Genomic DNA, 17,043 nt, shown 5'->3' with positions numbered 1-17,043 from the left:
GGTCTCTAAGAAAAAAATTCACAACAGTTTTGGTGCCGTGACCCGGATAGAGCTTCTCGCCAGACATCGTTCCAGACTGAATTCCAGAAACTTTTTTCAGCTCAACAACGATTTGGTGAGTGTTACTCTATTCAAAGAACCACTACAGACCAGTACATGTGGTTAGCCTCTGCGCCGCCAGAGAAGTGTTAACAAACAGCTGCAGGGTTTGGTTAACAGACTAGTTATCCTCTATTCAGCTAGAGAAGATTAGCATTACGTGCTAATATCTGTTATCCTCTGTTTCAGGCAGAGAAGTTTAGCGTAAAGTGCTAGTAGTTTATGTTCAGGAATCCTCTGCTTTGCCAGAGAAGGTTGAATACATGATAATGTGTATTAACTAGGTTTTCCTCTGCTTTGCCAGAGAAGGTTAACAACAGTTGTTCTGTGTTGGCAAATTTATCCTCTGCTTGCCAGGGAGGTGTTAGAAGTGTATTGTTGTGTCAGAAAGACATTACAAAATGTTGAGAAGGAATGCTAGGTTGATTCCCACAACTGAGAAAGGTGGACTAGCTACCCCTTTATGGAAAGACAATGAGTTCAAATCATTGTTAGGTGAGCACATGGACTCAATAGTGACAGAGTCAGTCAGATTGGATTTAACAAAGAAATTTGGTATTGATCCAGAAAAAGTATGGTCAATTGAAGAATGCAAAAAGGTACTTGGAGCATGTATCCGAAAGAAAAACATTAAAGGCATTATCTGCTGCCACAGAGAATTTACCTTATCCTTAGCACAAGAACAAGCTCAGTGTATTGCTAAATTAAAAGAACACAATAAACAACTACAGATTAAAGTGTCCTGTCTCACTAAAAAGGTGGGCCATAACAAGGCCTCAACCAAAAGTGATTCAAAAGGCCAACAGTCAGATGAAAGCTATCCTGACTTACAGTCTTTTTGTAGACTAGAGGACAATAGCAATGCTGGATTAAGAGATAAAAATGTAAATACAGTTGAAGTATGTGGAGCAAGACAAAGGGCTCAGAGTAGGGTAGAAGGTGTTGAAACTCTTCCATCTGCAACCCCCAGACTCCAGTTACAAGCAGTCTATACAGCGCTAGGACCTAAAGATATAGAGAGACTATCCCAGAGCTTACCCTCAGCATGCACAAATTTTTCTGAATTTAGAAGAGCATTGACTAGCAAAATGCGTCTCTACGACATGTCGTTAGCAGAAGTCACACAGCTGATGTCACAAATTCTAACTGAATCTGAATTCAACCGTTTTGAGTCTGCTGTTACTTCTGAATTACAACATGCCAGTAAAGCGGATTTGAGAGAAGGTGTTTTGAAAATTCTAAAGAATATCATGGGACCCAAAATAGACTGGTCTAGAATCACTAACTGTGTACAAAGGAAAGAAGAAACTGTGAATGAATACACTGTAAGGTTCTGCCAGACAGCTGTAACTTACAGTGGAATAGTTGATGATTCTGAAAGTGTGCTAGATGACAAGGGACCCTTAGTCCGCATCTGGTCAGATGGTCTTGTAGCTGAGTACAGAAAAGCCTTGACATTCCTAGATCTAACTTGGTCTAACAAAACTCTCAGAAGTAACCTAGACATGTTAGCTATTTGGGAAAGAGACTCTGATGTTAAAGCAAGAGTAAAGATTGCAGCAGCATCCTTTCAGGTCAACACAAAGAACCAACAGAAGCGTAAATGTCCTAAGAGGGAGGGCAGTTGTCATTACTGTGGTAAACCTGGACACTGGATGAAAGAGTGTAGGAAAAACAAAAAGTATGTAAGAGAAATGAACAGTGTAAATCAGCTCTTACTCAGTCTGCTTGCAACTCTGAAGCAGACCCTCCCCACTACACCAGACTCATGGGGCAGCTTGCTGAGGTGCTAACTGTTAAGGCTGTGAGTTCTTAATTACCCCAGTAATCTACAACAAAGATGAAAAGATTCTTTGTAAATAGAACAAAAGGAAGTTCACTATCACTTCCTCCCACTGGGGGACTCTGGTTAAGTACACTCACAGCCAAAAACAATACTACAGCACACTCCAGTCACTCACCTATCCTTTATGGGTTATGATGTTTGCTATGACTGATGTTTCATTAGAGGATGGAGTGATTGCACAGTTAAGTTCGCACACTAACTACAGGGACAGACTAGGACACACAGGCCAGTGAGGAGCCCAGGGAAGAACCAAACTTCAACAGGCCTCGGGGGCCAACCCTGTGGTGAAGATTTCCTCATAGGTTTTTTTCCCTCATCAGTTTGTCCCCACCTCACTGGTCCATAGGTGTCAAATGACTTAAGACTAGGTCAACAAAACACTATACGATCACTAGACTTAAAACCACTATACGATCAACAGAAGTCTAAAAATGTCTATGCATGAATACTGCTGGTCTGCTGTTTCTCTGTTTTCTTGTGTTGCAGGTATGTGTACATGCCATGATGTCTTCAGAAGCACCATCCTGGAGTAAAACATCACCTCAGACATCCATGAACAAGCTTCACGAGGACAAAGAGTCATCTGAGTGAATCTACGTGGGAAATGGACTACAGAAAACTACAGACTACACATGGACGCCATGGACGTCAGGACTTCCACTCTTACGCTACATGGTTTTCTGTGTCAACATGTAGCATGTACAACATGTTACCATCCATGTCGTATGTGTCAACAGTTATGGTTCTGAAAAGAACTATTACACCTAATTAAATCTAGGACAAGACACGGAATAAGATATAGGTGCCTGTAACTATTTCAAGTTACATGAATGGAAGATGGGGCTTAATGTTAACAAACATAGGCTATAGAATGGATTTATGGAGGTTTAAATTTGAATAATGTGAGAGTTATTAGAACTCTCAAAGGGGGGACTGAAGGATTACAAATTTAAGAAACTGTTTAAAATATGCTGATCCTATGTTCTGACATAGCATCACGTGAAAATCTAAGGTGCAGTACATTGTACTTAGCATTTAAGGTAAATATGATGACATCAGACAAATGATTCTCTCAAGCAAAGTTTGTAGCAAGAGGTTCCTGCCAGTTCCTGTTCTCTTATTGTAAGTCAAATGAGCCAGATAACTGAGATGTTCACCTTTTGTTTGTAATATGCTCTTGGTACCTCTGCCCAGTCTTTGAGTAGTTATGATGATTGGGTTAGGACTGGTGTAAATGGTGCAGGCTGCTATACCTGAATACTTCATTTGCATGCTTTGTTTGGGGTTGTCACCCAGGTGCTTTGTCTCCAGATCTAAGCACTGCCCCCTAAATGTGTATAAACTACAATGTATCACTGCCTTAGAAGATGACATTTTGAAGACTGCAGTGCAGAGCAGCGAGTATCTGAATAAAGAGAAACTTCTGCTTCAAGATATCCAAAAACGTCTCCTGGTGTCTAAGAAAAAAATTCACAACACCACTGTATGTATTTAGTAGTTATTTTTATTCAAGTGCTATCAGATCAAAATAATTAAATATACAGAAACAATTAAAAATAACTGAATATAAATTATAGAGAAAACTAAAAACATTACAAATTTAACATAAAAATGTTGAATTACAGTGCATTTAAAGTATTTTTAATTTAGCATAATTATTTACTTAAAAAATAATTGTGTTAATTGACTTAAATATTTTGATGTAATCAGTCTCTACAAATTACTGGGTTTTACAGTGCATTGAATTCATATACACTGACCCCTCAGATATTTTAATCATGCTCTGGGTGAATTGTAAACTAACACCCTTTGGTCAGATGTGCATCTGGGAAAATATGTCACATCTCTCTCTTCAGCAGAAAACAAATGGAAAGTTTGCAAATGGAGAATGGAAACAGAACAGCCTTTCCTCCTCATTTCTAGCATTCTGAAGGTCAAGGCAAAAGCTGAAACAGAAAGAAAAAGGCATAATGAAAAATAAATGTTTTGATGTATTGTTTTATGTATGTATGAGGGAGCTCAGAGGAGAGCAGGGCAGAAAAATCAATAGCAGCATAAAACTGATTTAGTGCGTGTCATAAAACATAAGTAAGTGTTCTGAGATGGAGTAAAACAAAGTCTCAATTTAATCTACACAGAAGCTGCACTGTACTGATGAACTGATACAAGAGAGAGAGGTACAATAAAATCTATAGACAGACACATAATTGTAATATAATTATAATATTAAGACTTCCTCTGTGGGCTGTCAGGGGTTGCTAGTGCTCATTCATCATCTAGCTAATAGCCAGGGGAATCAAATCACAATTAAAATGTCTTTAATATTGTCAGTGAGATGTTTGGCAAGATTTTTTTCTCCTTCAGTACTCCACCCCATATATATTTGAAATGTTGTGACGCATGTAATGGTTTATGGGGAATGGATTATGGTTTTATGGTGCTAATGCAGCAGAACCACTCATTTACACAGATCAGCAGTGGGCCACATCAGACTGTTTTCACACACATGCTCTTAGCACTGGTGTATGCTCCATACCAGGGCTTAAAAAACAACAACAACAACAAATTTTAATTTGTTTACTCCGAGCAGAATCAATATTTTAACGTTTCTGTTCCTATGTTACCCTGTATTTCTACTGTTTTAAAAATGGTTTGAGTAGACAAAAAAAAAAAAAAAAAAAGCATGCATTTTCACTTCTTGAGTTCTCAATCTAAGGCAAATTTTTGTGCAGGAACACAAGCATGTTAAGTTGATCTGGTTTTAAACTGGAGCGAAACAATGTCTGAATGTAATCTATTAGCTACGCATAAAAACCCTCTTTAAGTACCAGATATGGGTGTCATTCCATAAAATATTTTTAATATGACTTCCTTTGTATTTAATGTGAATTTAATAAAAACATTGTAAGTTACTAAATATAAACCTTTCATTGTACAGAAAGAGAGCAAAGAACATTTACATTTAGTCTAGCCAAAATTCAAGCACTCTCAAAAACTCCCATTATAATCACTGAAGCTGTTTATACTGTGAAATGAATATCTTACTTGTATTCAATAGTACGCACATCTGCACTTTGTTGTCTCTGATGAGAGAATTCACCAGAGAATTTAGTCATCAAGCTAGTGAACAAAACAGTGGCGTTTCTTTGACGGCTAGATGCGTGCCTGTCTTTGGCTCAGTGCCAGCCAGCAAACTCAGATTTGAATTTAGCAGCTGAACGCAGGTGTGACTGTATCAAATAAAAAAGTATTATTTGGCTATTTTTTATCCTTTGGAAGATGCATTCAAAATCCACTTGGCTCAAAAATCTGAGGTTGCACATGCCCCCTCCCTTTTTTTTCAGCAGGGATAATTTGGTCTTAGTCCTCTTCACTGCTCCTAACGTTTCACAGATTTAGTAGCTAGTTTTAGTGCTAAAACACTTTGCAAAATACTCTTAGAGCAAAACTTTTGGAGTCCTAAATTTAGGATTGACACACCCATTATTTTTAAGATTTTCTCCTAATTTGGCAAGTTATGAGCTACTTTTACCTTAACATTTTTTGTGAATACAGGCCCTGGTGTCTTAATCCGCTGTGCTTAGTAACAGCCAATACAGCATCATCTTTTCTAGATTTTGGCTAAATGTAGGCTACTAAACAAAAGAAAAAAGATGTGAGCTAATTAACCCTGTTTGGTTAATCAGCTCACGTCTCATATAAGGTCTGAGGTAACATCCTGAGATAAAAGTGTATACCTTGTTTTTAGTTTAGTTTGAAATTTAACATGAACTATACAGTTTTCACTTTCAAATTCTTTAAACTTGATGATGATGCTCATGCTAGCCATATTGCAAACTTAAATATAAACCACTGTATAAATGTTTATTTGGACAGAGGCTGCCGAAATCACTTTAAGTGCATGTGGGATTAATAATTTCCACCTTTCCCCTCAAACGACAGGCTTGTAAACAGTGTCATTTGCTCATTATTGGTGTTAATGCAGTTTTTCACATGCAACCCACCCAGCAAAAACTCATCGAAAAGACGAGAATGCCAGACGTCTAAACAATGTGAAAATTTGGTTGAAAAGTGAAAGGTGAAAAGACATCTATAAAAAGACGTCCAAATTGCATCTAAATGGGTTGTAAAGTGAAAGTTAAAAAGACGTCTTTTTCAGGCCGAATTTCAACCGTAAATTCATGATTATATTTATCTCATATTTAAAATAAGACAATTCACAAAATAGTACTAAAACATTTATTGACACATTAAATACATCTTTCAAGTAAAAACACTTTCCTGATCACAAATTAAGCCTGCATTTGATTAAACATACTGTAAAAACAGTAATATGAAATATAACTACAAAAATGTTTTCTATAGGAATACATTGTAAAAGGTAATTTATTCATGCGAACTAAATTTTCATCATAATAACTCCAGTATTCAGTGTCACATGATCCTTCAGAAAACATTTTAATATGATTTGCTGCTCAAGAAACATTTCTGATTATTATCAATGTGGAAAACAGTTGTGCTGTTGTGGAAACCATATTTTTAGTATTCTTCAAATAGAACTTTCAAAGGAGCAGTATTTTTTTGAAATTGATAACAATGATTCAAAACAATAATCTTTGAAATACTGAAAATGTTTATAAAACAGAACAATGACCAATTCTAACCACATTAGAACATGCAAATGAAATGCAAAAATGCAAATGTTGTCATTAATTACTAACCCTCATGTCACTCCAAACCCATAAGAAACTTTTGTGCAGAACGCAAATGAAGATATTTTTAACAGATGCCTTGTGCATGCAAAAAACAGCAACAACAACAACAATAAAAATATGTGTTATTCACAAATTATGTATCTCCAACGCATTTTCACAAAAGCACCATAAGATGGTCAGACAGCTCTCACGCCAACACAACACTGATGCATCATGGTGCTCTTGTGAACATTTTTTTTTTTTTTGTGTGTGAATAAAAATGCAATGTTGTTTTGTGCAACCATTCACATCACTTCATAAAATTAAGGTTAAACAACTGGAGTCACATGGATTACTTTAATGCTGTCTTTACTACCTTTCTGAGGCTCGAAAGTGGTAGTTTCTGGTTCTTCTGCTCCTTCCAATCCTGGATTTTTGAGCCATGATAAAAGTTTCCACTTTGAATGCTTTAGCCTGGCTGCTTTTTCTCCAGCATCTAAAATGAGAAAGAAAACAAGAACCAAAATTTAAATGTTAAAAACAAACAAAAACAAATAAACAAAAGAGTGGGAACTGACTTACAACATGAGAACAATTTTCAAAAATTTTAACACAGTTTTGTGTCATTTCCTATAAATGTGGAACAATTAAAATTACTATGCAAGTACTAACTAAAAAAAAAAAAAAAAAATTCTACCGCTGAAATGTTAAATGGATAGTACATAAGAACCGTATTGAAATAGTGATCCCTAAAATGGTTATAAAAGCTGAAACATATATAAATACTGAGAACGTGTTTAACATTACAAAAAAACAAAACAAAAAAAAAAAACACTTACACAGCAAAAGATGCAGTGACCTGTGGCTGAATGGCCTTTGGTTTTATTTAGCTGTGATTGACACACAAACAAAAGGGAATAGAACATGATAACATCACTGAATATGAGTTAAATATTGTATATTTCTGTTCAAATTAAAGTGTACTCATTCTTCATGAGTGATTATTAACTAATTAGTGTGTCAGGGGTTCTCAACTCTGGCCCTCAAGGTCCACTGCCATGCAGAGGGTGCGTCTCAATTACCTTAATAGTTTGCTAGGTTGTGAATTGATATATTGTTCACAAATTCAGACATTGGTAAGGACAGTGGCTCACTACACACTGGTGGCTATTTCCGTCCTCATTCTACAGCATCACCACTGATATTTACACACAGCATTAAAATAAATATCTCTTTTAATGCTATTTACAGTACATAATGATAAATACTTTGTTACATGAATGTGCAAGATTTCAGCCATAAATAAATTGTAAATGTTTGCTAGATTGGACATTACCTGTCTAGTGATGTATGTTTATGCTGAAATATGATATTGCCCAGTCTTTGCAAAGTGAACATGCAAAGAAGATCAAACACCCTTAACAAAAAAGGTAAAACAGTGATATAGGACGATTTTGAAGTTGAGGGAGAACATGAGATGGGTGTTTTTCGACATACCCTAACTGTCATGAACCGGAACAAAAACAGTCCAGGAAGAGTAAGACAAGACGAGCGTTTGGCATTAAAGGGGTCATCGGATGCTAAGTTCACTTTTTCATGTTGTTTGAACAGTAATGTGTGTTGGCAGTGTATGTACAAATCTACCCTATAATGCTAAAAATCCATGCAGTGGTTTTTAATTAATCTGTAAAAATAATATCCCCTTTTTCAAATCGAGCCGTTCTCAGATGCCTGTCGGTGTGCCATCACACCGACAGAGGCCGCTCCCACAATAGTTGATTGACATGAGCTCTTACCTTAGACCAGCTGTCACAGTCCAGTAACCTTCCATGTTTTGATGCCAGAGCAGGGATGTAAGTTAGACAAGAATATCTCCGATTGAGCGATTGAGGTGTTGTTGGATGTAATAATGAACATAGTGGTCGTCATTTACCCCCGACATCTGAGCTGCTGAAGATGCAGTAGATTACATTTGTTTGTGAATGGAATGCGCCTCCCGATCTACATATATCCGTCTATGTTTGCGCGAATCACTCATGATCCAGCTTCACTTACAGCAGAAGTGAGTATAAGCATTTTTTTATGAATCTTTGCGATCGCCTTTCCTTATAACGTGGTAGTTAGGAAGTTTAGCGGCTAATGTAAACAAGACCGTCTTTCCACAGAGAGAAGAGAGGGGCGGGGTGAGCAGAGTTCATTTGCATTTAAAGGAACAACCCCTTAGAATGAGATGATTTTTGCAGAGCTGATTTTGGGAAGGTAAAAAGGGTGTTGTTTTACAAAACCATTGAGAATTTTTAATCAAAGTATATTAGAGACTTTTCATTAAGACCCTAAAGAATCATATCAACTTGTGGAAAATGGGCCTCCGATGACCCCTTTAAAAAGTATATAAATTGTATTTTTTTTATTAAAATAACCGATCGTTTCGCTAGATAAGACCCTTTGTAACCGGGAGTGAGTGACGAGAAGCGAGTGGATCCATGCGCGAGCTTTTATTGAGATCACAGGACAAAGACATGGTCATACAGGCGGGGTCGAGACAGGAGCAGACAGGGATGAAACAGGCAATCGAAGAGAATAATCCGAGAAACACGAGCGAGAAATCACAAGGCAGGCGGCTAGACAGACGTAAACGAGAAAACCAGGCAGGAGATCAAAAAACCAGGAACTTGGAACAGGAACTAGGAAAACAGGAATACAATAACACAATACAACGATTCAATAACAATCCATGAAGTGCAACTGAGGAGGACCGGGGTTTTTATAGGATGCCTGATTGGTCACGGGGGCTGACGCAATCAGAGCGGTGGAGGATGGGAGATGCAGTCCGAGATGCAAAGTAACAGTCAGAGTGAGTAGGTGGAGCGAGAGTGACATCTGGTGGTGAGTGGACAACGGGACACCGACCAGATTCGTGACATAGCCCCCTCCCAAGGAGCGGCTTCCAGACGCTCGAAGGAAACAGCAGTCCAGGGGAGCGGTGGGGTGGGAGCGAGACAGGGCAAGGGCTGGAGGACCAGGTCCATGAGGGAAGCCCAGAGATTGAGGCAGGACCAACAGAGCAGGTACCCTCCTGGGTGGGGCCGGAGGCGGAGCAAGAGCCCTCCAGGGCGGAGGTGGAGCAGGAGCCTTCCAGGGCGGAGCCGGAGGCGGAGCAGGAGGCGCAGGAGCCCTCCAGGGCGGAGCCGGAGGCAGAGCAGGAGGCGCAGGAGCCCTCCAGGGCGGAGCCGGAGGCAGAGCAGGAGGCGCAGGAGCCCCCCAGGGTGGAGCCGGAGGCAGAGCAGGAGGCGCAGGAGCCCTCCAGGGCGGAGCAGGCCACGCCAGAGCCCTCCAGGGCAGAACCGGAGGCGGGACAGGCGACGCCAGAGCCCTCCGAGGTGGAACAGGAGGCGGGGCGGTCCTCCAGGGCGGAACAGGAGGCAGAGCAGGAGGCGGAGCAGCCCTCCAGGGAGAAACAGGAATCTGCGTCACGGTCTGGGACCTGGGGAAAGCAGGGACAGAGGAGGCAGACAGAGTAGGGGGAGAAGGCGCAGCAGCCCTCCGGGGCGGAACAGGAGGCGAAACCGCCCTCCGGGGCGGAACAGGAGGCGCAGCAGCCCTCCGGGGCGGAACAGGAGGCTGCGTCTTGGACGGGGACCTGGGGAGAACAGTGACAGAGGATGCAGACAGAAAAAAGGGAGAAGCAGAGAGTTTAGCAGTTAACGCCCCCTCCATAAGAGGTTCTACGGCCGACGCCGACACCTCTGGAGGCATTGGCGCAGCTTCTCCGATGGGGAAGGCTTCGGGAGCAGACTTGAGACCCGACGGGACCTCTGAAGCAGGCTTGTGATCAGAGGGGAGCTCTGGGTCAGACTGGAGACCAGACGAAAGCTCTGCAGCAGGCTTGAGATCAGAGAGGGACTCTGGAGCAGGCTTGAGATCAGACGGGAGCTCTGGGTCAGGCTGGAGACCAGGCGAAAGCTCCGCAGCAGGCTTGAGATCAGAGGGGAGTTCTGGAGCAGGCTGGAAACCAGACGAGAGCTCTGCAGCAGGCTTGAGATCAGAGAGGGACTCTGGAGCAGGCTTGAGATCAGACGGGAGCTCTGGAGCAGACTGGTGAACAGACGTGGCCTCAGGGGTTGATCTGTGAACAGACGTGACCTCAGGGGCACAGTGTGCAGCCCACACACACCAGATGGCAACCGCCATTAGAGGAAGAGCAGCAGCGGGAGGTTGTGGTGGGTCCAGTACACTGGTTACCATGATAGGCCGTGATCGTGGGATATCTGACGAGGCATGACACAGCTCTGGGAGGTCAGACGAGACATGACGAGGCACTGGGAGGTCTGAAGAAACATGGAGAGGCTCTGGGCGATCAGACGAGACATGACTTGACTCTGAGCGGTCAGACGAGGCGTGATGGGGCTCTGAGCCGTCGGGCAGGATATGACTTGGTTCGTGGTGACCAACTGTGACCTGACCTGCTTCGTGAAGATCAATAGTGAACTGGCTTGACTCTTGGAGATCAGCAATGACCTGACTCGGCTCGTGAAGATTATTAGTGACTCTACTTGACTCGGGGACGACAGCCTTGACGTTGCTTGACTCGGGACGACAGCCTTGCGTTGCTTGACGGGGACGACAGCCTTGGCGTTGCTTGACGCGGGGACGACAGCCTTGACGTGACTGGACTTGGAGGCCGGACTGGACTTGGAGGCGGACAGCTGTACAGCCTGACTTGACTCTGGAGCAGCGGCTGAAGTTTGACTTGGCTCTGGAATAACAGCAGCAGCATGGCTTGGCTCATGAGGATCTGCTGTAACCTGGCTTGACTCCTGAACAATATGGCTTGGCTCAAGAACAACAGCTGTAACATGACTTGACTCAGGAACAACATGGCTTGACTCAGGAACAACAGCTGTAGCGTGACTTGACTCGTGAAGAACAGGTGTGACTTGGCTTGACTCGTGGGGAACAGCCGTAACGTGACTTGACTCGTGGAGAACGACAGCTGTGTCTTGACTTGACTCTGGGGTAGTCGCCGTGGCATTAAGGAGTGCCATTTTAGCTGCCCATACCGTCACTAGAGGAGTGTCCAGCACGTGGGCCATCCTGACCACAGGTGGTGTCCGGATGGCGGCCATCTTGTGTAGTTGCTTGGAGACGGCGGCCATCTTGTGCTGTTGCTTGGAGGCGGCGGCCATCTTGTGCAGTGGCTCTGGCGTGGCAGCCACCTTGTGCAGTGGCTCTGGCGTGGCAGCCATCTTGTGCAGTGGCTCTGGCGTGGCAGCCATCTTGTGCAGTGGCTCAGGAAAGATGGCTGTAATTTGACTTGAGACAGAGGCAAGAGTTGTAATTTGACTTGACACAGGGACAACAGTTCTGGCCTGATTTGACACAGGAAACACAGTTTTAACTTGACTTGCCTTAAGAGCAGTTCTGACTTGACTTGACGCAGGAACAGCAGCAGCAACTGGACTTGGCTTGGAAACTTGTCTTGGCTTGGAAACTCGACTTGGCTCAGGAAACACAGCTGCAACTTGACTTGACTTGGAAACTTTACTTGACTCAGGAAATGCAGCTGCAGCTCCATATAGCTCTGGTATGGCAGCTGTGACGTGACGGAGCTCTGTTTCCGCCGCCATCTTGTGAACGGACTCCGCCGTCGCCGCCATCCTGTGAGTGCGCGCCGGCGCTGCCGCCATCTTGTGAACGGGCTCCGCTATCGCCGCCATTGCTCAAGCGCACTCCGACACGGCCGCCATTTCACGAGCAATCCAGGCGGCAAACGTGTTTGTAGCATCGTGCTCCGGCATGACCGTCCATCTGCGAATGGGATGCGCGGTCGCCATTGCCGCGTTGTCGCGCTCCCTCTGCGCGACCCCCACGGTGCACGGCGAACCCACACACAAAAATGCAAAGTTTAAAAAATCCTCCAGTGACGAGCGCGGGCCCTCGCGTCTCAGTCGTGCACGGAGGGGCTGGTTCACGCCGTCACAGAAAACCTCAATTAATATACAGTCCGGGAGAGTGGAATGGTTAGCAATGGAAATAAACTCACGTGTATATTGTTCAAGTGTGTGTGATCGCTGTTTGATTCTGGATAGAGTTATGTCCGTGTCCATATCTGATGAATGTCCGGGGTGAAAGCTGCTGGATCCTGTTGTGATGGATTGTTCTGTAACCGGGAGTGAGTGACGAGAAGTGAGTGGATCCATGCGCGAGCTTTTATTGAGATCACAGGACAAAGACATGGTCATACAGGCGGGGTCGAGACAGGAGCAGACAGGGATGAAACAGGCAATCGAAGAGAATAATCCGAGAAACACGAGCGAGAAATCACAAGGCAGGCGGCTAGACAGACGTAAACGAGAAAACCAGGCAGGAGATCAAAAAAACAGGAACTTGGAACAGGAACTAGGAAAACAGGAATACAATAACACAATACAACGATACAATAACAATCCATGAAGTGCAACTGAGGAGGACCGGGGTTTTTATAGGATGCCTGATTGGTCACGGGGGCTGACGCAATCAGAGCGGTGGAGGATGGGAGATGCACTCCGAGATGCAAAGTAACAGTCAGAATCAGTAGGTGGAGCGAGAGTGACATCTGGTGGTGAGTGGACAATGGGACACCGACCAGATTCGTGACACCCTTCCTTCTCGGCTGGGATCATTTACAACCGCATTTGGGATCGTTTGAAGCCGCATTTAAACTGCATTTTGGAAGTTCAAAATCGGGGCACCATATCAGTCCATTATATGGAGAAAAATGCTGAAATGTTTTCCTCAAAAAACATAATTTCTTTACAAATGAAGAAAGAAAGACATCAACATCTTGGATGACAAGGGGGTGAGTACATTATTTCTAAATTGTTAGATAGAAGTGGAGTTCTCCTTTAACCACTAACTAATGATCAAGGGACCTGAGAGATACACACCCATAGTTTAGGTAAATTTAAAGTTAAACTGAAGACCTTGATTAGTTTGTTCAGGCGCACTCGACTAGGTTGGAGCAAAATGCTGCATGTAAGTGGACCTCGAGAGACATTTTTGAGATCTCCTTCAATATATTCTAAACATGACAATTCAGAGAGGCAGGATGGCTGCTAGATTGATGACTTACAACTCTGGTTTCCAGTCCTGGGCATTGAGGACCAAAGTTCTGCAGAGTTTCTGGTGATCCTTTATCAGTTGCTCAGGTCTGCTTAATTGGTTAATCCATAGGGTTCAATATGATGTCGGTCCACCCTTTGCAGCTATAACAGCTTAAACTCTTCTGGGAAGGCTGTCCACAAAGTTTAGGAGTGTGTTTGTGAGGTCACACACTGATGTTGGACGAGAAGGCCTGGCCTGGTCTCTGCTCTAATTCATCCCAAAGGTGTTCTATCGGGTTGAGGTCAGGACTCTGTGTAGGCCAGTCAAGTACATCCACACCAGACTCTGTCATCCATGTCTTCATGGACCTTGCTTTGTGCACTGGTGCACAGTCATGTTGGAAGAGGAAAGGGCCAACTCCAAACTGTTCCCACAAGTTGGGAGCATGGAATTGTCCTAAATGTGTTGGTATGCTGAAGCATTCAGAGTTCCTTTCACTGGAACTAAGGGGCCAAACCCAGCTCCTGAAAAACAACCCCACACCATAATCCCCCCTCCACCAAACTTTACACTTGGCACAATGCAGTCAGACAAGTACCGTTCTCCTGGCAACCGCCAAACCCAGACTTGTCCATCAGATTGCCAGATGGAGAAGCGCGATTTGTCACTCCAGAGAACGCGTCTCCACTGCTCTAGAGTCCAGTGGCGGCGTGCTTTACACCACTGCATCCGACTCTTTGCATTGCACTTGGTGATGTATGGCTTGGATGCAGCTGCTCGGCCATGGAAACCCATTCCATGAAGCTCTCTGCGCACTGTTGAGCTAATCTGAAGGCCACATGAAGTTTGGAGGTCTGTAGCGATTGACTCTGCAGAAAGTTGGCGACCTCTTTGCACTATGCGCCTCAGCATCCGCTGACCCCGCTCCGTCAGTTTACGTGGCCTACCACTTCGTGGCTGAGTTGCTGTTGTTCCCAAATGCTTCCATATAATACAGCTTAATACATTCGTATAATACAGCTGACTGTTGACTGTGGAATATTTAGAAGTGAGGAAATTTCACGACTGGACTTGTTGCACAGGTGGCATCCTATCACAGTTCCACGCTGGAATTCACTGAGCTCCTGAGAGCGACCCATTCTGTCACAAATGTTTGTAAAAACAGTCTGCATGCCTAGGTGCTTGATTTTATACACCTGTGGCCATGGAAGTGATTGGAACACCTGATTCCGATTATTTGGATGGGTGAGCGAATACTTTTGGCAATATAGTGTATTGTTCAACATCTGAAAATGCACAGATGAGAAGAAAGCACTGTTTAATGAGAACTTTTAATCCACTGAAAAATAAGAAGCAATATGAAGTCACAGATGCATTTTTTTTATTATTCTTGTTAGTCTTCTTATTATTCTTAAAATAAGTTATCATTACCTTGTGTTTTACTGATGATTTTCAGTCACTGAAATAAAAAAAGTTCTATTAGTTATGAATGGCATCATACCAGTTTTAACAGTGTGAGCAAAATACATACAAAATACGACAAAATACGACAGAACCTATTATAATCAGTGATGCTGTCTACACTGGATGAGGCATGGTGCAACACTACAAATCCCTGACAGCAAATTGATGCCGCGTTCTATTTATCATGTACTGACACAAAGTTCAAATGATTTTCAACGGTCACTTTGGTTTGCATCCAGCATAGACAGACAATCTACGTCATTGTGCATTGCATTCTTGGTATACAATACAAACCACCGAAGGTAAAAAAAAAAAAAAAAAAAAAAAAAAAAATCTGTTTACGTTAATATTTTTAAGAACTTCTTGCACTTTATTAGAAAAAAATTGACTAATATTTGAATCCCTTGTGTTATTAACATTTGTGGTCAGTTTTGTTTATGTTTTTGAAATAAGTCTCTTATGTTCACCAAGAAAACTGCATTTATTTGAACATAAATAAAAACAGTAATGTTTATTATTGCAATTTAAAATAACTGTTTTCTATGCGAATACATTGTAAAAATTAATTTATTCCTGTTTTTGCAAAGCTGAATGTCAGCATGATTTCTGAAGGATCATGTGACACTGAAGATAACACTGTGTCTACACTGGACGCGACAAAGCGACTGTTGCAAATCATTTGAACTGTGTGTGAGCATGTCATAAATAGAATGCGGTAGCAGTTTACTGTAGGGGATTTGTCGTGTCGCCCCTCGCCGCATCCAGTGTAGACAGCATCAATGATTATAATGGGTTCTACTGTATTTTGTCGCATAGCACCGCGTTGCGCCGCTCGCGTCCAGTGTAGACATGGTGTAAGCATAATGATACTGCAAAATCAGGTTAGATCACTTTTTAAAACGTACTGAAATAGAAAATAGATATTTAAAAATGGTAATTTCACAATATTACTGTTTTACTGTATTTTAATTAAATAAATGCAGCAGTTGTTGCCATAAAAGACTTATTTCAAATACATGACAAATCTGACCCTTAAACTTTTGAATGGTATTGTATGTTTAAGATATTACTTACTAGTCATATGGTTCATAATGTCTAGAGATGTTCTTCGACAGGAGATATGCTCCAACTCTGGTGCATGGCCATTAGAATGGAAGATTCTAGGAAGGAACATAAACTGTCGCAGGGCCAACAATATTTCTTATACGATGTCAGGTTTATTAGAAGTAAACTATAGCAAGGGTGAAATGCAGAAAAGAAAAATAATTAATATATAGAATACACAAAACAATACAAGTTAATAACAGAATTTACATTTTCAGGTTTACTTATTTAATGCTCATATACAGTGTTACTTATGTTTTACGTTAAAGTCCTTTTAAAATAACTAACAAGCAAACAAACATAACTCCTTCCGCACCAGACTTGAATGTTCAGTGCGCGAGCCCATTAAAGCAAGTAGATGTCATGCAGAATGTATAAATGTCATCATAAAGTAATATTATCTTATAAAATACATAATGTAAATGAAGTAAAACACTTACTTAAATACACATTTTAAATGAGATAAAACACTTACTTCTAGTGTTTCCCTGTTAAAAGCGACCTCCACCTCAGCACTGCATAGCAATTCAGATCTATGAGAAATGTTTAGGTGCACACAGCATATTAATATCATCATAAAGTAATATAACACATAATGTAAATGAAGTAAAACACTTACTTTTGGCATTTTACTTGATAAAACCAACTTTTCCGTCCGGTCCGCATCGTGATGTTTAGGTGCACACAGAATATTAATATCATCATAAAGTAATATAACACATAATGTAAATGAAGTAAAACATTTTTCCTTGA

The 17,043-nt window shown here is 42.0% G+C and overlaps 1 long non-coding RNA gene across 1 annotated transcript; it reads right to left on the bottom strand.

Moving 5' to 3' along the window:
* Window positions 1-7,102: 7,102 nt before the first annotated feature.
* LOC127179139 (uncharacterized) lies at window positions 7,103-16,316 on the bottom strand. The gene is made up of 3 exons (XR_007829482.1): window positions 16,261-16,316; window positions 7,479-7,529; window positions 7,103-7,135 (listed from the first exon to the last, which is right to left on the bottom strand). It is a non-coding gene; the product is annotated as an uncharacterized LOC127179139 (long non-coding RNA).
* Between the last annotated feature and the right edge of the window lie 727 nt (window positions 16,317-17,043).

The sequence above is a fragment of the Labeo rohita genome, chromosome 16, assembly GCF_022985175.1.
Source record: "Labeo rohita strain BAU-BD-2019 chromosome 16, IGBB_LRoh.1.0, whole genome shotgun sequence".
Classification (NCBI taxonomy): domain Eukaryota; kingdom Metazoa; phylum Chordata; class Actinopteri; order Cypriniformes; family Cyprinidae; genus Labeo; species Labeo rohita.
Note: the sequence above shows the minus strand (reverse complement) of the source record. Positions and strands in the feature narration are given on the sequence as shown.